The sequence below is a fragment of the Aotus nancymaae genome, unplaced genomic scaffold, assembly GCF_030222135.1.
Source record: "Aotus nancymaae isolate 86718 unplaced genomic scaffold, 86718_ANA_hifiasm-v0.15.2.pri h1tg000155l, whole genome shotgun sequence".
NCBI classification, from domain to species: Eukaryota; Metazoa; Chordata; class Mammalia; order Primates; family Aotidae; genus Aotus; species Aotus nancymaae.
In genome coordinates this window covers 1,177,186-1,197,439 of record NW_026988570.1, presented here as the reverse complement: position 1 = coordinate 1,197,439, position 20,254 = coordinate 1,177,186, and positions in this window count along the sequence as shown.

Below are 20,254 nucleotides of genomic sequence, written 5' to 3'. Positions count from 1 at the left end.
ATGAGGAGGCATATACAGATGACTCACACAGAAAGAGATAAATGGGCAGTTCATTTTGGGATCCAAAAGGCAGTGTAGTGGTAAGCTATCTGAGCGATGAAATTCCACCACTGAAAACCTCCTGAGAGGCATACAAAGGGGCATGTATAGCATGTGCTCAGCTCAGCAAAAAATAAAAGTAAAAGGTAGATAAAGAGAAGTGTAGTTGTAGGAAAAAGATTGAGCCAAAGGTTTTATACATCACAGTTACAGACTGAGTTATCATATTGGATGGAAATGTTTATTATTAAAAACATGTATTGCATGGTCAGATGATGAGAGTGCACTGATATGGTTTGGCTGTGTCCCCACCCAAATCTCAACTTGAATTGTCTCTCCCAGAATTTCCACTTGATGTGGGAGGGACTTCAGGGAGAGGTAATTGAATCATGGGGGCTGGTTTTTCCTGTGCTATTCTCGTGACAGTTAATAAGTCTCACAAGATGTGACGGGTTTCTCAGGGGCTTCCACTTACGCATCTTTCTCATTTCTCTTGTACTGCCATGTAAGAAGTGTATTTCACCTCCCACCATGATTCTGAGACCTCCCCAGCCATGTGGAACTGTAAGTCCAATTAAATCTCTTTTTCTTCCCAGTCTCAGGAATGTCTTTATCAGCAGCGTGAAAATGGACTAATACAGTAAATTGGTACCAGTGGAGTGGGGCCTTGCTGAAAAGATACCCAAAAATGTGGAAGCTACTTTGGAACTGGGTAACAGGCAGAGGCTGGAACCTTTTGGAGGGCTCAGAAGAAGATAGGAAAATGTGGGAAAGTTTGGAACTTCGTAGAGACTTGTTGAATGGCTTTGCCCAAAATGCGTATAGTGATATGGACAATAAGGTCTAGGTTGAGGTGGTCTCAGATGGAGATGAGGAACTTATTGGGAACTGGAGTAAAGGTGACTTTTCTTGTGTTTTTAGCAAGGAGACTGACGGCATTTTGCCCCTGCCATAAAGATCTATGGAACTTTGAACTTGAGAAAGATAATTTAGGGTATTTGGCAGAAGAAATTTCTAAGCAGCAAAACATTCAACAGATGACTTGGTTGCTGTTAAAGGCATTCAGTTTTATAAGGGAAGGACAGCATAAAAGTTTGAAAAATTTGCAGCCTGACTGTGCAATAGAAAAGAAAAACCCATTTTCTGGGGAGAAATTCAAGCCAGCTGCAGAAATTTGCCTAAGTGGCAAGGAGCCTAATGTTAATCCCCAAGACCTTGGGGAAAATGTCTCCAGGCCATGTCAGAGGCCTTCATGGCAGCCCCTCCTATCACAGGCCTGGAATCCCAGGAGGAAAAAGCGGTTTCTTGGGCTGGGCCCAGTGTCCCATGCTGTCTGTAGCCTAGGGACTTGGTGCACTGTGTCCCAGCCACTCCAGCCATGGCTGAAAGGGGCCAACATACAGCTCAGGCCGTGACCTCAGAGGGTGAAGGTACCAAACGTTGGCAGCTTCCACGTGGTATTGAGCCTGTGGGTACACAGAAGTCAAGAATTGAGGTTTGGGAACCTCCACCTAGATTTCAGAAGATGTATGGAAACACCTGGATGCTCAGGCAAAAGTTTGCTTCAGGGGCAGGGCGCTCATGGAGAACCTCTGCTAGGGCAGTGCGAAAGGGAAATGTGGGATTGGAGCCCCCTCAGAGATTCCCTATTGTGGCGTCACCTAGTGGAGCTGTGAGAAGACAGCCAGTGTCCTCCAGACCCCAGAATGGTAGATCCACTGACAGCTTGCACCATGCACCTGAAAAACCAGCAGGCACTCAATGGAAGCCCATGAAGGCAGCCGGGAAGGAGGCTGTACCCTGCAAAACCACAAGGGCAGAGCTGCCCAAAACCATGGAAACCCACCTCTTGCATCAGCATGACCCGGATGTGAGACCTGGAGTCAAAGGAGATCATTTTGGAGCTTTAGAATTTGACTGCCCCACTAAATTTCAGATTTCCATGGGCCCTGTAACCCCTTTCTTTGTTTTGGCCAATTTCTCCCATTTGGAACTGCTGTATTCACCCAACACCTGTACCCCCATTGTGTCTATGAAGTAAGTAGCTTGCTTTTGATTTTACAGGCTCACAGGCAGAAGGGACTTGCCTTGTCTCAGATGAGACTTTGGACTGTGGACTTTTGGATTAATGCTAAAGTAAGTTAAGACTTTGGGGAACTCTTGGGAAGGCATGATTGGTTTTAAAATGTGAGGACATGAGATTTGGGAGGTGCTGGGGCAGAATGATATGGTTTGGCTGTGTCTCCACCCAAATCTCAACTTGAATTGTATCTTCCAGAATTCCCACATGTTGTAGGAGGTACCTGGGGGGAGGTAATTGAATCATGGGGGCCTATCTTTCCTGTTATTCTCATGATAGTGAATAAGTCCCATGAGAACCGATGGGTTTATCAGGGGCTTTTGCTTTCGCTTCTTCCTCATTTTCTCTTGCTGCCACCATGGAAGAGGTGCCTTTCACCTCCTGCCATGATTCTGAGGTCTCTCTAGCCACGTGGAACTGTAAGTCCAATTAAACATCTTTTTCTTCCCAGTCTCGGGTATGCCTTTAACAGCAGCATGAAAACGGACTAATACATGCACTATGAATAACAGGTCACAATTAATCCAGTTTCATGCACCCGAGATATGATTTATAAAATGATTGTCATGACATATTATTTAAAAATAGGAGAATTTTAGCATACAAAAGACACTCCTTTAAAAATAGTAGAAGTTAAATTTCTGAGCAAAATGATTGGGAAACATTTTAATTTACTTTTCAAAGTTTTCTTGGATGAGTATGTCATATATTCATATGCAGAGAAGGGCAGGAAGAAGGTTTCTTTTTTGAAAAAAAGTAAACACCATGACCCTTAATTTAGGCCCTCCCCCTCTCATTCTAATTTTTATCAGTCTCCTAATTATATCATTTCTTAGACATGGGGTTTCCTCTTGGGCAATAGGGTATTTCCTATGCTGGGTCCAGTTCTCCTGAGAATGTGAAGCAGGACTTGCTGGAAAGCCAGGCCTCCCAGAAGGTGCCTGGCAGGGATTCCAGCCTCAGGTCCCTGCTGAGGATGCTAACATCTAATATGCAATGTGTTTTCCCAAGCCAAGGCACCTTCTCTAGAGTGGGCTCATTGCCACACTGGCTGGGCAGAAGCACTGTCCAGTCCTCACCATTCAACTCAGACATTGGCCCCCAGCCAATGTCCGTCCAGTGAGTTCAGGGACTGCCAGTCGCTGGTCAGGAAGCTGCCTGTCATGCTGGGGAAGTCTGGAGCACATATGGCTCACTCTAGGGTCCATTTATTCTCCCAGCACTTACAATCCTCTCTCAAAAGACACAATGCTTTCCTAAAAATAATTAATCATGGCAGCAAAAGGGAAAAACAAGCTCTGTCTCCTTCCTTCTGCAAAAAGAGAACTTCAAGGCTGTCTTGATCAAAAATGGGAGGTGCAGGCTGAGAGCAGGGATAGCCTGGAAGGAGGGATGAGAACTCTCCCCTAGAGTTTTTCAGGTTCAATGCATTTCCTACAACATAAAGGAATGTATCTTCTGTCAAGCAAGAACTGTGTCTGAAGACTGTAAAACAATAATGTATTGGGCAACTCCATGCCCCATGGAAAGAGAGTGTTGTGACATTGACAGACCTGCATTTCTACCTGACCTTACTGTTGCCTCTGTCTGGTCTTGGACTAGTCCTATCTATAACCTCTCTGCACCTCAATTTTCATCCCTATAAAATGACAGTAATAATATTAACATCATACAGTGTTGGATGAGGATTGAACACATAGCACATTAACTGGTATATAATATGCCCTCAATATTTTGTAGTTGTTACACTCATCATATGCTTTTCTAATGGTAAATGTTGACAGAATAAGGCCTACCAGCCAGGGTGAAACCAGGTTACAAGCATAGGATGTTGGCAGGAGTGATCACTGCCTTTCATGGCTACCCTGTAAAGAGTACCTTGGGAGGAAACTATCTAGCCACCACCATCTCAGATCATGCTTGTATTAGGACAGTGACATGAGCCCTGGACTGGGAGTTGGGAAAATCATGTCATCACAAATGCTCTTCATTTTACTGAGGACTTCCTCTGTGCCAGATGTACTACTAGAAGCCAGAGTAACAATGAGGTAACTTTGGGTAAATTATGTATCATATCTGAGATCTGGTTTTTACATTTCTAAAGTTAGAACCAAAAATGAGATGCTAGAAATAAAAGTTCACTGTAAGTGGTCAAGTGGCTTTTAGATACACTGAGTTACAACTTTCCACATGACTGTATGCTGAGACTACACCATATAGACCATATGCACAGCTTCACAAGCACTGCTGGAAATGTATGGCTGCTGACTAGATGTTAATGGACCTTGTCAGGGATGGTGGAGATGCAGATGAAAGTCTATCTGAGGGGTTCACACCTTTGAATGTGGTGTCTCAACTAATATTTCTTGAACAAAAACCACACTCCAGCACCATTCTTAGAGCTTTGGGCCTTGAAGTCTAATGGAAAGAGCAGTGCAGGACTAAGCCAGTACATGCCTACCATGCTTTGAATGTGTTCCCCAAAGTTCATGCATTGAGAATTTAATCTCCAGTGCAACTGTGTTGAGAAATAGGATCTTTAAGTGATTATTGTTTCATGAGGGCTCTGTCATCAGGAATGGAAGAATGTCATTATTGAGGGAGTGGATTCTTTATCTTGAAAGTGGATTTGTTATCAAAGCACATCTCTTTCTCTCTTTTGTAAATTTTCTTGCCATGTGAGAGCTTCTCTTACCAATTTTGGACTTCCCAGCCTCCAGAACCATAAGCCAAATAAATATCTGTTCAATATATATTACCTATTCTGTGCTATTCCGTTATAGCAACACAAAATTACTAAGACAATGCCCACATAGGAAGTCAAATATAAGTGAAGAAACTCCCCAGTAGGAAATAATACTAGAGAAAATTGGTGCGGTTAGCCACCACTGAACTAGTGATGGAATGCTTGACAAATATTTTATAACCTCAGTGCATACTTCTTTTTAGCTGAAGTGTGTCAGGCCCATCTCTAACATATTCTGCATGTTTGTGGTATCATTAAGTGTGGAGGGTTTTTAAATAATAATCTGTCTCAAAAGAAAAAGACAAAATTGAATATAATGAAATCTGAGGAGATTCAGGAATTGAGCAGATTGCTTAGAGTATAAGAAACTTTCTTAAATATATGAGATTTGATTGGTGATTAGAGAAAAAATTAGTTATTTAATCCTGTTTCTAGTTATTCAACATTTGGACACCATAAAAGAAAAAATGGGCAAGGCACTATACCTCATGTCTGTAATCCCAGCACTTTTGGAGACTGAGGCAGGCAGATCACTTGAGGTCAGGAGTTCAAGACCAGCCTGGCCAACATGTTGAAACCCCATTCTACTAAAAATACAAAAAATAAAAAATAAAAAAAATTAGCTGGGCATGGTGGCACATGCCCATAATCTCAGCTACTTGTGAGACTGAGACAGGAAAATTGCTTGAACCGGGAGGCAGAGACTGCGGTGCGCTGAGATATCATGCCACTGCACTCCAGCCTGGGTGACAGAATAAGACTTCATGTCAAAAAAATAAACAACAACAAAAAAATAAAAACAATATTCAACTACGTTTTAAAACAATAACAACAACTTAATGGCAAAAAGAAAAATGCCATGGGCAAGCACAAAAGATAAATAACAAACCAGGAAAAAACACTGCAGTTTACAACACAAACAAAAGATGTGCAGAAGGAGCTTCATGTTTAAAGAGCTCTTAGAAATCAACAAGAGAATAAAACTCAATAGATAAATGTACAAAGGACATAAACATATTTCACAGAAAAGGAAATACAAATGGTCCTGTAATAAGCAAAACAACCACAGTAAAAATGACAACTAGATTGGGATGGCATTCATTACCTTTCAAATTGGCAAAATTGCAGTAGTGTGCTGGAGCTGACTCTTGACAGTTGACCATGAATAATTACCAAATTTTCAGCAGCTTGTTTTATAAGTAGGTTATTAAATGCAGTTATTGCTAAAATTTAATTATATAAATTTATAACTAAAAAAAAAGAAAAACTCTAAAATTCCCGATTATTTTACTAAATTTCTCAATTACCTATGCTACTTGAATCTCTTGCATCTGTGTGGTGGAAATACTATACAGTGGGTGCTACAGCCCATCTCTTCCCAACTCCACGTTCAGGGACATCATGTTGACAGCTTGCAACTGGCCTGGGTGGAAGTATTTACACCATGGAAATCAGCAGACACTATAAATTAGGGCTTTTGTTTTTTGGCTTTGGGTTTTGTTTTGTTTTGTTTTGTTTTGTCTTGTCTTGTCTGGAGAAGTGGTTGCTAAACATTTACCAGCACACCATTGCAGAAATCCCAAATGTTAGTAACAAAACTGCTGGGATTGCATGTATGAGACACTTGGACTGGTTTCAAATGTTGGAAACATACTTTATTGGAAAGACTGGGAGAAGCAGCCACTCTTGCTGCTGACAAGAGTGCCCAGCCATTGATAGAACCCTGTGGAAGGCAATCTGACAGTATGTGCCAAAATTATGAAGGGATTTACCCTTTGCCAGCAACTCCCCCACTGGGAATCTATTCTACAGCTCTGCCTATGTGTGCATGCAACAAGGTGATTGGGAGGTCATCCAGCAAGGTTTGTAAGAGCAAAAGACACAAGTCAGCCAGGATCCTTCCACAGAGACTGATGAACCAAGCATAGTACATCTTGACACAGGACTCTCACAGCTGATAAAGAAAGGGGAAGCTTTTCATATGATATGAAAAGTTCTCAGACATAGTAAGTGAAAAAAAGCAAGTAAAAAAAAAAGTGTGCCTCCTTTGGTGTAAAACGGGGGAAATGTGAATGTATTTCTGCATGTTTATGTTTGCTTAATGAAATTCTGAAGGATAGACTGATACAATGAAATTAATTACCTGATTCAAGAGGTGATTGACTAGGAATGTGTAGTCTGAAAAGACTAATGATAGAAAAGCAGACAAAATTAAGCTTTTCCTCACCAAGAACACAGAAGCAAACATTTCCCAAGGAGCAATTAGGAAAGAAGAATAAATAGTAGGTTTTGTCTTTAAATGACATTTCTCTAGAAGTTTACACAGCAGAGGAAGGCCAAAGGAAAATGGAGCTAAGGAGAACTGGCAAAGAGAAGGCAGGGCTCAGAGGCTTATAGGAAATGAAAGAGAAGTCATTGCGCGACTGAGAAGGCCACACGGAGAGGCACTGTGGTTTCATTTAAGAAGAAGGAGAAAGTACAGTAGCAGAGACTCAACCTAGAGGTGTAAATCTTCCCAGAAAGGCTTGCAGGCTATGCTGCGGTGCTGTGTGGTTCCAAGGTTGAAGGCAACAGTCAGGAGCATTTGAGACCAGGATAGATCCGGGGAGATGAGACACAGCTGCTCAACTAGACTGCAGCCACACACATACAAGCAGCAAGGAACAACCCAGGACATACAGCTGCCCTCCTTTTGTTTTTTTTAGCTGCCAGTCATATGCCATAATATTCATTCTTCTAGAACGCACAGTTCAGGTAGTTTTAGTATATTCAGAGTTGTACAACCATCACTACTACCTAATTTCAGAACATTTTCATCACCCCAAAAGGAAACACCATACCCAAGAATAGTCACTCCCTAGACCCCTCTCCCCATAGCCCTGCCAGCCACTAATCTACTTTCTGTCTCTACACATTTGTCTGTTCTGGATGTTTTGGATAAACTGAATCATACAATAAGTGCCCTTTTGTGTCTGGCTTTTTTTACTCAGCACACTTTCAAAGCTTACTCCTATTGTCCCATTTATCAGTATTCCATTTCTCGGTCTTGCCAAAGGATAGTTCTTGGTATGAATATGCAACATTTTATTTATCTGTTCATCAGTTGGTAGGTGTTTGGGTTGTTTCCACTCTGGGCTATCATGAATAATGCTGCAATGAATATTTGGGTGTAAGTTTTGTTTTTGTGGGGGCATATGTTTTTATTTCTCTTGAGTGCATATCTAGGAGTGGAATTGCTGGGTCATATGGAAACTCTACATTTAACTTTTCAAGTAATTGCTAGACTGTTTTCCAAAGCAGCCATGCCATTCTAAAATGCCATCAGCAATGTCTCTATATCCATGCCAACATGCCTTTTTTTCAGCCATGCTGGTGGGGGTGAAATGATATTTCCCTATGGCCAGCTGCCCTTTTTTGATTGCTCTTCACTCTGCCTGCCAGAATTTTCACCATTTTGCTCCATCATCCCCTTCTGTATAAGCTCAAGTTTCCTGGGTTTACAGTGTTGCTTTTCTTGGTAATATATGCTAAATGTTTACTAGTGCTCACATAAAGCAATTTTACCCAATATCCTATTCAGCAGAAGATTCCTAAACCCATTAATACTCTCAGAGGAAACTGTAGAATGGCCACAGAGTTCATAGTCCATTTGGGTTGCCAGTGCAATGTACCCAGGGTTGGAATTCTCGAGTGGCCTCCGTACTTGTCTTCTGTTGGTCACCTCAAACATTCTTTTTTCAAAACAACATGAGTTCATCATGTATTAATTGAGAGCAGAAATTTTGAATCATTGAGATTCTCAAATTTTAATTTCTTGGATGCTCAAGGCTATGTCATCTCTAAACCCATGTTGGTCCCAAAGAGAAGGAAAAATGGATTTGCTCACAAGCCAGGCTGTGCAGACCCACCAGGTGGAACAACAGGTGGAGGGCAGAAGTCGGCTCTCCTACTGCTGACCACACTGCTTCATTTTCCACTGCACATAAACTTGGGACTGGTAGTATCCACGAATTCCCCACACAAGACTCCGAACCTGTTTCCTAAACCATAGGACAAATGACTGTCCTTGTGAATACATATTCCTGGGATCCAGGAAATTTTAGTATGACACCGATTCACTCTTTGCTAACATTTTATCACATTTGTGCTCTTTTTTTTCTTTTTTCTCAAGGAATTTGCTTATGTAATCACGATGATTAAATTCAGAAAATTTATTTATTTTTAATTTTATTTTTACTTTTGAGATGCAATCTTGCTCTGTTACCCAAGCCAGAGTGCAATGGCTCACTGCAACCTCCATCTCCCAGGTTCAAGAAATTCTTGCACTTCAGCCTCCCAAGTATCTGGGATTACACATACCCACCACCATGCCTGGCTAATTTTTGTATTTTCACCATGTTGGCCAGGCTGGTCTCAAACTCCTGGCCCCAACTGATCCACCTGGCTCAACCTCCCAAAGTGCTGAGATTACAGGCATGAGCCACTACACCCATCCAAATTCAGGAAATTTAATATTTATGTATTATTATTTACTCTGCAATGCAAATTTAAATTTCATCAAATTGTACTAATAATATCTTTTATAAGATTCTCCCCCAATTCAGGATCCAATCTAGGATCACGCATGGAATTTAGTTCTTTATTTTCCCAGCTTTCAGAAAGGAAGGAAGGCAAGAATGAGGGAAGAAGGGATGGAGGAAGGCAGGAAGGCAGGAAGGAAGGAAGGAAGGGCAAACGGATTTAGTACCTTGGCGACGTTAATAGTCACAAGATGATCTTTCCTATACCCGCCTCTCAGCTCTTGAATGCCCTGTGCCTCTCCCTACTCTGTGTGAGCCACTCCATCCATGCCATGCCCTAGTTGCAGATATTGCAGTAGTAGGGCTAAATTAGTCCTAAACCAAATGCTGCTCTGGGCCTGCCATAAAACACATAAGAGTAAGCTTTGAAGTGGTCAACCTGATCCCGAGTAACTTAAGTGTGTTCCAAAAGAAAGTCCAACACTCTTTATGGAAATGCAACAAAATCTAGCCCTCAACAGCGAAAAATGCAGTATATACAGCATCTAGTAAAAAAAACTACTAGGCATATAAAGAAACAAGGAAACTATGACCCATAAACTGGATTTTTAAAAAAGACAGTCAATAGAAATTACAGAGATGGTTAAATTATCTAATAAGAACCTTAAAACAGTTATTTTAAATCTTACATATGTTTTTTTCTTTTTCTTTTTCTTTTCTTTCTTTTTCTTTTTTGAGATGAAGTTTTACTCTTGTTGCCTAAACCAGAGTGCAATGGCACCACCTCTTCTCCCTGCAACCTCTGCCTCACAGGTTCAAGCAATTCTCCTGCCTCAGCTTCTCGAGTAGCTGGGATTACAGGCAGGCACCACCATGCCCAGCTAATTTTTTGTATTCTTAGTAGAAATGGGATTTCACCATGTTAGCCAGACTGGTCTCAAACTCCTGACCTCAGATGATTCACCTGCCTCAGCTTCCCAAAGTGCTGGGATTACAGGCATGACCACTGAAAAGGAAGGAATAAACATGACAAGCAAAGAAATGGAAGATATGAAAACCACACAGATGAAATTTCTAGAAATAAAAAGTAAAATATCAGAAATGGAAAGCTCACTGGATGAGATGAACAATACATTAGATGCTGCAGAAGAAAAGATCAGCAAACTAAAAGGCAGCCTCATGGCTCCTATCCCAAATGAAGCATAGAGGGGGAAAGAAGAAGAAGAAGAAAAAACACACTTTTACAGGGTCTCAGTGAGCCGTGGGGCAATATCGATTAATTCAATATACATGTTTGGGGTTTGCAGGGGAGGCAATGGTACAGATGGAGCAGGATTTGTCACCATCGTTGAAGCGGTTGATGGGTGGGGAAACAAGTATTCATTCTTCCATCCTATGTTTGCACGTTTGAAATCTGCCATGATAAAGAGTTATAAGACAAAGGCTCTCTTGACCTACATCCTCTCTGTTCAACCCTTTGCAGTTGTCTGTGTTCACAGTCCCCAATTCCCTTGAACCCACTCCACTCAGGCTTTTGCTTGAAAATTTTCCACTCAAATGAACTCCAATTGCCAAGCCCTCAGATTACCTGACCTAAGAGCTGCTGTGGCACAGCCAGACACCCCCTCCAGTCCACTGCTGCTTTCCTGGTTTCCTCTCCCCTCACTGGATGCCCCTCTTCTGTCTCCTCCCCTGGGTCTAGCCCAACCTCAGAATGTCAGAGGCACTCCCTAGGTGACCCCATCCACTCTCGTGTTTGAAATACAGTCTGTATGCTGATGACACCTATGCTTATATTTCCAGGCTGGGCCTCTTCCTCAACGCCACATGCAGATAACCAGCTGTCTAACATCTTCCCTTGGCATTTCCCAGTGTAATATATCCAAAAATGAGTTCCTGTTCTTCCCTGCATTCCTGTCACCTGCTTTCCTGTCACCTGTCCCACCTCAGCACATAGCAATGTCACCATCCTTGGAGTCAGAATCAATTCTTCACACCCCTCATCTGATCCCTGAGCAAATCTTCAGCTCCCACTTTCGCAACTGAACCTTATTGTGACCACTTTTCACCATCTGTGGCACAGCCGCTCTGGCCAAAGTCACCATCTGAATTATGGCCTGAATTATTGCAATTATGTCCTAATGAGTCTTTATGTTTCTCTCCTTGCCCATAATTATCTGTTGTCAACTGGGCAGCCAGAGAGATCCTGTTAAACACAACTCAGAGCATGTGACTCTCTTGTTCCAAATGCTCCATGGTTTCCTGCCTCACTCAGCAAAGAGTCATTCCTCACCATGGCCTATGAGGTCCACCTGAGCTCATCCCCGGAAAGCCCCCTCTGACACCAGCTCCTGTGACTCCCCTCACTCACTCCAGTCACCCTGCTCTCTCTGCAGTCTCCCAGCCTTGGCACACTGCTGTCACAGGGCCTTTGCACTGCCATTTCCTCACCTTTAATGCTCAATCCCACCCCAGGGTCATTCTCTCATGTTTCAAGTCTGTCCTCAAATGTCACTTTCTCATAGGCTTTTCCTGATCAAGATATTTACACTTGCAAATAACCCTGCAACCACAACCCCTGTTTCTTCCCTGTTTTATTTTTCTCCATAGCACTTATCACCTTCTAGCATACTCCATGTGTTCATTTTGTTCATCATCCATCTCACCCTGAGGCACCATCAGGACAAGAATTTCTGTCTGCCTTTTTAACTGTAATACCCTGGCAAAGATAGTATTTGGCATAAAACTGATATATAATCAATGTTTTCTATTAGCCACTTTATTTGCGTTTTATCTTTTGAGAATTATCTAGTCACGTTAAGAAGTGGCTCTGACACTAGCTGCTGCCCCTGGACAAACTATTTAACATATCTGAACCTCAGTTTTCATATCTATGAAATAGAGACAACAACATGTGACTGTGAGGTTTCAATGAGTTAACTGGTCTTTCCTTCCCTCACTCCTTGGATATTGTACGATGCTCTCCCCGGTCCAGAGCTCAGCAACTGCTGTGCAGGGCTGCACTCCACCTTTCTTGTTTCCTTGAATGAGCATTCAGGGACTCAGTGCACTGAGTTGAGGAGGGTTCTAGCATTTCTCACAACCTGATCCTCTTGATATTGAACAAAGAAAATCACAAAACCCTCTAGTTCTCTAGGGGGGAGATTCCTTGACCCCAAGGGTTTGCTCATTGAGTATATACCTCCTGGGGTGTAACAGTCACCACGTGGCCCTCCGTCTGACTCCCCCAGGGTCAGACTGCCACTGCAGTCCCAGACAGCCAGGGGTCAGCAAGTTCAGGGTCACATCCATGGGTCCCAACCTTAATGGCCTGTCCCAAGTTCTGGAGAGAGATTGATGTCCAAGCCTAGCTAGCGCTACTGCTGCAAATGCTGTCTCTCACAGTAGCCAAAAACTGGAAACAAACAAGGGCACAACAACAGTAGAATGAATAAAGAAATTATAGGATAATTATACAATGGAACATCACCCAGCAAACAAATAAACTACTGATAGGCACAACAGCAGGGATGTGTTTCTGAAACACTATGCTAAATTAAAGCCACTAGGCACCAAATAGTATCTACTACACTATCTATCTCAAGAACAGACAAAACTATTCTGTGGGGTTTAAAAGCAGGACAGCAGTCACCTGTGAATCAGCAGAGGTTGGGGTAGCATACAGGGAATTTTACCAGAAAGGGACAGGAGGGGAGGGGAGTTGAGTCGTGCTGGTCACAGACTGCTACCTGGAGCAAGGGTGCAATGAATGCATGCACAGGCAGCACTCACGGTGTTGACGCTGCTGGGAAAGACCCAGAAGATTGGCACTGTGGCTGGGGCACAAAGTCAGAAATGCCGTCTCTCACTAAATGCCAAAGACAGGTTCCATTGCCTGTGACCTGAGGACTAGGAAACTAGCAAGACAAAGGGTTGAGTCTATTGAGGAAGACAAGGTCAGGGTGTGGAAGCAGAGCTGAGTAACCACCACCACCTCCTGGAAGTCAGGAAGGCAAGAGAAACAGGAAAAGAATGTTAATTTCAGGCAGTGAGAACAGAGATCCAGTTGTGCAGTGGGGACCACAGGAACCCAGGAAAGTACCAAGCCCTGTGGAGGTAACGGGGTGAGAAGCCCTGGAGGAGAGCCCTGGAGGAAAGTGCCATTTGAGCTCAGAGGGACACAGCAGAAAAGATGACTGGAGGGCAGGATGCAGTGCCACCTTCTTCTTCTTTTTTTTTTTTTTTTTTGAGATGGAGTTTCACTCTTGTTACCCAGGCTGTAGTGCAATAGCATGATCCCAGGTTCAAGCAATTCTCCTGCCTCAGCCTCCCAAGTAGCTGGGATTACAGGCACGTGACACCAAATCGACTAATTGTGTATTTTTTTTAGTAGAGGTGGGGTTTCCCCATGTTGGTCAGGCTGGTCTCAAACTCCTGACCTCAGGTGATCCACCTGCCTCAGCCTCCCAAAGTGCTGGGATTACAGGCGTGAGCCACCGTGCCATTTGTTTCCTATTTGCTGGGTGTGAAGTGAACTGTCTGGGCCTGGGCTACATTTTTTCAGGTGTTCAGAAAGTGCAGGAAGCTTTGACGTGAATCAGAGGCTGAGCAGCAGCATGATAGACAGCCAAGGCTGCAGTCCGCCCAGCTCACCTGTTTAGCCATCCTTACCGTCTACCTCCCTTTCAGGCTTGCACCAGGCAGAGGCAGTGTTGAGTACACAGCACAGGCACATCAGCCCAGGAGGATATGAGAAGCAGATGGTGGAGGGGAGGGGGAGCGCGCTGTATGGGCAGAGCAGGGTTTGTGTGTGGGTCGGAGGACTCTTGTGGTAATAGTACAACCCGTGGAGAGACTCACAACTCTCCAGTGGGAATAGATAGCAGTTTACACAGTCTTTTTAATTTTTTTATTAATACGTACTAATTGTACATCTTTATGGAGTCCATGTGATTTTTTAATGTAACACATACTAAGGCCAGGCACGGTGGCTCACGCCGGTAATCCCAGCATTTTGGGAGGCCAAGGCAGGCAGATCACTTGAGGTCAGGAGTTTACGACCAGCTTGGCCAAATGGCAAAACCCTGTCTCTTCTAAAAATACAAAAATTAGCTGGGCTTGGTAGCAGGTGCCTGTAATCTCAGCTACTCAGGAGGCTGAGGCACGAGAATCACTTGAACTTGGAGAAGGCGGTTGTTGCAGTAAGCCAAGATCACACCACTGCATTCCAGCCTGAGTGACAAAGTGAGACTCTGCCTGGGGGAAAAAAAATGTTAACGCATGCTAAATGACTTCTGGCACTGCTTCTTAAATTCCGCTGCTCACTGTGTACATGCAAAATCCTCTTTTTCTCTCTTTTTAATCTCCTTAAATGAACAACAGGCACTGATAGCTGCATTTCCTTTTAACCTGTGTGAAATGATGCATTTACATTGACCCTGGACTCCATCTGAAGGCATGGAATGGCTCCTGGGTACCCCCATTTTCTCCAATCCATTGTTGACTGAGTATTTAGCTGTTGAAATGAACGATGCTGCCAGGGAAGCCAAGCCCAGCACTTTAGGGAGATGGGTGCAGAGGGGAGGAGAGGTGCCCTGCATAGTCTATGCTTCTGCCTGGGGTGGTCTCCTCTGACTCTGAGGCTCTGGTGCAGGCCCACCTGGTTTTGAAGTTAGCCATGGTCAGGGGAAAGTACGCAGAGGTGTTTGTTTATAAGAAAAGCAAGCTCTTGATTTGGATTCCCTGCAATTAGAGGAAATAGTTTTGAAACGCAATAAATTATATTGGAAAAAAGAAGGATTTCCTGCTTAAGAGAACTATTTTTAAGCACTTGAGAGGTGGCCCTGCATATCAACAGCTGCTATTAATTAAATTACTCTATTTTCTCATAGAAGCAGGACAGCGAAGTGGGAGGCAGGCTATGGAGGTCTCAGGAAATGTGGGGACCTGGAGTCCAGCTGCCTCCTCCAGTCCAGCTGCCTCCTCCCAGCTGTCACCTGGGAAATGACACTTAGCAACCCACAGCACATATCCTCCAATGTCAAATGGGGATGTTAGTATAGCATATGGTGATACACATTATATCATGGCTGCCAACAAGCTCTGATGTGTGTACTTAGCACATTTGTGTTTGTGCATAATATATCATTGTATATTTCATTATTCAGAAAAGTATTTACACTAATATATTATTGCTAATATTAAATAAAATTTTCAATTATTATTATTTTTTTTTATTGTACTTTAGGTTCTGGGGTACATGTGCAGATCATGCAGGATTGTTGCATAGGTACACACATGGCAATGTGGTTTGCTGCCTCCATCCCCCCCGTCATCTACATCTGGCATTTCTCCTCATGTTATCCCTCCCCGACCTCCCCATCCCCCGCAACAGACCCCAGTGTGTGATGCTCCCCTCCCTGTGTCCATGTGTTCTCATTGTTCAACACCCACCTACGAGTGAGAACATGAGGTGTTTGATTTGCTGTTCTTGTGTCAGTTTGCTGAGAATGATGGTTTCCAGATTCATCCATTATTTTAATATTTCAATTATATAACATCATAATTTATTGATCCGAAGGATTTTTGAAGGGTGAAATTAGAAATACAAGTCCAGTATTCCTGACCAATGCCCAGTGCTTTGCCAACACCCAGTAAATGCTATTTGGTGATAACAGGAGGAGGAAGAGTATCATCATTATTGTTCTTAGCATTTAATAATTATTTGTGAGATGAGTTGCTGTATAAATTTGAAACAATTAAAATTTGACTTATTCAGAAATAGTCCAAGTTTCAGAAACTGTTTTCTACAATCCAATCAAGATCTTCCTCAAGTACCCCAGTCTCTCTCATTGTCCATATTCTGTAAATAGTAGGTAAACACAGAGCCTCATTCTACCTGCACCTCTGCTCATCCAGTGCTGCTGATAGGAACCCAAGCCCCTCTTCTTCATCTCCAACTCCACACCAGAGGTGTCCACAGATAGGCAGAGGGACAATAGCTGTCAGCATGAGCGTGGCTGGAGCACTCCAGGCATTCAGGTTCTCCTGGGCAGCCTCATGGCACCTCGTGTTGATATGTGGGCAGCCCCTGTGTATACAGGACCTTTGACATAAGTGACTCTATTTTACATTTTAAAAGATATCATGCCAACAGGGACCAGATGTTTGTCTAATCAGTAGTGACTATACCCAATCAGATAAGGACACTACAGGTACACTCTTTACTATCAGTCCTTACCAGAGGACTCGGGGGCTATAAAAAGAGCAAGACTTTACCAGCTCTAGACAGCCATCTTCATAGACCCCATCCTGCTGTCACTCATGACCAGCACGCAGCATCTGCCAACAATGGCTCTTTCTTACAAAATGCTGATGTCCATCCAGATCAGTCCAGGACACTCTTTTTGTTCATATTACCCTCTTGGACTGATTCATTAACCCCCTTATCCTAGCCCCCTTTCTCTTAATGTTAACTATTACTTTATGAATGTTTACTGATGTAGAAGGTTTAATCTATAGCATTTGTATATTGATTAAGTGTACTACTATGTCTTGTTTGCAATACTGACTGATCTGTAAAGTGTGCCTGCGGCTCTAAGTACCAAGTAAACAGGTAACACTAAAGAAAATCGCCTCCTTGGGAATTCCATGTAGCTAGTGGTTTTTATGATTGAAATTGCATCAATAAAAGTCTTACCTTATACAAAGATACAAATGTGCATGGACCTGGTTATGTCTGACCCTGTGCCACTCAGGACACCCTGGCTGGGCCAAGACCCCGCTGCTCATGCTGCTGGGTGTGGGACGTAGGCCTTGTCTCCACATGGGAGAACCAGAGCCAATGGCCAACATTCAAGCCTGCCAGAGCCAGGCATTGCCCCATAAGGCTTTCTACCTGGGTTAACCAGCTCAGTGAGGGTGCACTATTATCTTTACATTTATCAGTGAGAAAACAGAGACACCAAGAAGTTAAATGACCTGCTGAGCATCATACAGCCTTCCCATTGTAGAGCTCAGACTGCAGCTGCTCTAGAGGTTCCAGCTCCAAATCTCTGTCCCCCACCAATTTCAGTAACCACGAATTCCCAGTTGGAGCCACCACAGAGGCAGAAAGAGGGGCAGACACTGAGAACATTTGAAGACACTGTGCTAAGTGAAATGGGCCAGGCATGGAAGACAAATACACATGATCTCACTCACATGTGGAATCTATTATAAAAAGTCAAATTCAAGAAGTAGAAAGTAAAGTGGTGGTTAGCAGGGGCTGGGGTCATGGGTATGCAGGAGACTGGGGAGATACCAGTCAAAGGATACAAAAGTTCCGTTAGACAGGAGGAATAAGTTCAAGAGATCTATTGTACAACATGCTGACTATAGTTAATAATGTACTGTATTTTGAGAATGGCTGAGAGTAGATTTTAAGTTTTCTCACCACACAAAAAAATAGGAGGTGATCCATGTGTTAACAGCTCAATTTCACCGTCCCACAAAATATACATATGGTAAAACATCATATTATAAGCCATAAATGTATAAAATTTTATTTGCCAATTAAAAAGAAAAAGAACTCATCTTTTTATTTCACCCTTCAAGGCTAAGTCTTCTATCTGCGACTAGTTCAATGAAAGAAATAATTTCATAAATCCTTTAAGAAGTCCAATATATTAGGTTCTCCTTTTGGGAATTTAGATGGCACATTAGCATATTAAAACTTTTGAGAAGTTGTGCAGTAATTTAAAATGTTTAACTTCGCTTATACCAATGTTTCATATTCACTTTAGAACCCTTTCTTTGAGTAGTATCTATTCATATCCTGGGTAACTCATTTTGGAAAATACTACTTCAACATCTAAACGTTTGAGAACTTGCAATCTTAATCATCTTTTCATCCTATATCCCACTATAAATCCCTTTCCCTGTGGCCAGCTGTCTTTTGTGCAAATAATGTATCTTCAATAAATATTTACTACATAAGGGGGAAAAAATAGAGAGGACTGGGGAGTCTAGTGGTTGAGAACACATGAGAAAGACCCTGGAAAGCCTGGGGCTGTGTCCAAAGTCACCTGGAGCAGAGGCCGGGCCTGGGTGGCCTGCTGCACCCACAAGAAAGCTGAGGTGCAGAGAGGAGAAACTCCAGGGGGGTCTTCTGTGGAACACAGGTCTTCCAGTGAGGACCCCCTGGATTCAATCTGAATGGATGATGGGAAAAGACCCACCTTCAACTACAAAAAGCAGTCAGTTTAGTGATCATAGTGCAGCACACAGCTGCTCTGAACTCGAAGGTCAGCTCAAAGACCATCTCATGAAACCTACTATGGCCCTGGTGTGAGGGGGGCTTGTTGAGGTCCAGATTTAGAAGAGGTTTGTGATGACCATCTGAGGAAAACCGTAGAAATGAGGGGTTAACAAAAGGAATGTCTCTCCTCTCACCCACCCATTTCCCATTCACTGTCATCCAGAGCAAACCCTGTCGGCATCAACACACTCACTAAGATCTGTAACACTCATCAGCCTAGGTTCAGCATCTGCCAGGAGTCATCACAGCAGATGCAACACACTGTAAATAACCTTTGAACTTTATGATTAGGGGCGCTCCCCCAACACGCTTTTTTTTAGGGCAAGTGACTTTCTCAGAATAAATTAAGTATTTTCTGAAGTCACATGAGCTCTTTCAGACCAAGCAGGCACCACCTAAGTAAGACACACAAGATGTTATATTGGGGCGACTGAGTCCAGGGAGTGAACACCCTGTAAGAAATACAAAAAAGCTTTCCAGCCTTTCGCAATAGGGCTTGCCTCATGGGGCGCGGCCCTGCAGCTGTGCAGGCCCCCACACAGAAGGACCTCATCAGGATTAGCTACAAAATCTGCAGGTCCTAGTGCAAATGGCAACTCAGGGTCTCTTGCTAAGAAGGTATTAAGTATGACAAGACAGCAGGAGCAGAGCATTGGGCCAACCAGAGACCTCTCTGCATGGGGGCCTGCACAACTTCCAGGCCCTATTGTGAAGGACTGGAAAGTGTTTCTTTCTCTTTCTTTCTCTTTCTTTCCTCCCTTCCTCCCTTCCCTTCTCTTCTCTTCTTTTCTCTTCTCTTCTCTTTTCTCTTCTCCTCCTCTCTCTCTCTCTTTCTTTCTCTCTCTCTCTCTCTGAAATGGAGTTTTTCTCTGTCACCCAGGCTGGAGTGCAGTGGCAAAATCTCAGCTCGCTGCAGCTTCCACCTCCCAGGTCAAGCGATTCTCCCACCTCAGCCTCCTGATTAGCTGGTATTACAGACACCCACCACCACACCTAGCCATTTTTTGTATTTTTAGTAGAGATGGGGTTTCACCATGTTGACCAGGCTGGTCTGGAACTCCTGACCTCTGGTAATCCGTCTGCCTCAGCCTCCCAAAGTGCTGGGATTACAGGCGTGAGCCACCACGTTTCTCAAAAGGCGCTCACCTCCTGGACTCATTCCCTCAGAAGGCATTTCTCTGAGTACTGCACACAGAACACTGAAAACAGGTGGAACCCCTGGCAGCTGATGGGAGTCCCCAGCCAACAGAGAAGCATTGAATGGGCCCCAGAAAACATCCTGATCGCCAGACAGATGAAAGATGGACAGACAGAAGCAGCTAAGGCACTCATCCCTCCAGCTCCAGGTCTCAAGGAGGCCCTCCCATTGCTTGATTTCCAACCTGCTCTCCTTGCTTATTCTTGCAAATATCAGAACCCCAGATCCCCCGAACTTAGCCCAGGCTGAGACACGGCAGCAACAAAGTGATGGCCAGAAACCACTCCAGCAGGTTGGTTCACTCAAACTCAGAAAATCTTGGGCTCAATGTTTCCCGCCCTTCTTTACTTTACACAAGTGCATTTTAGTGGAA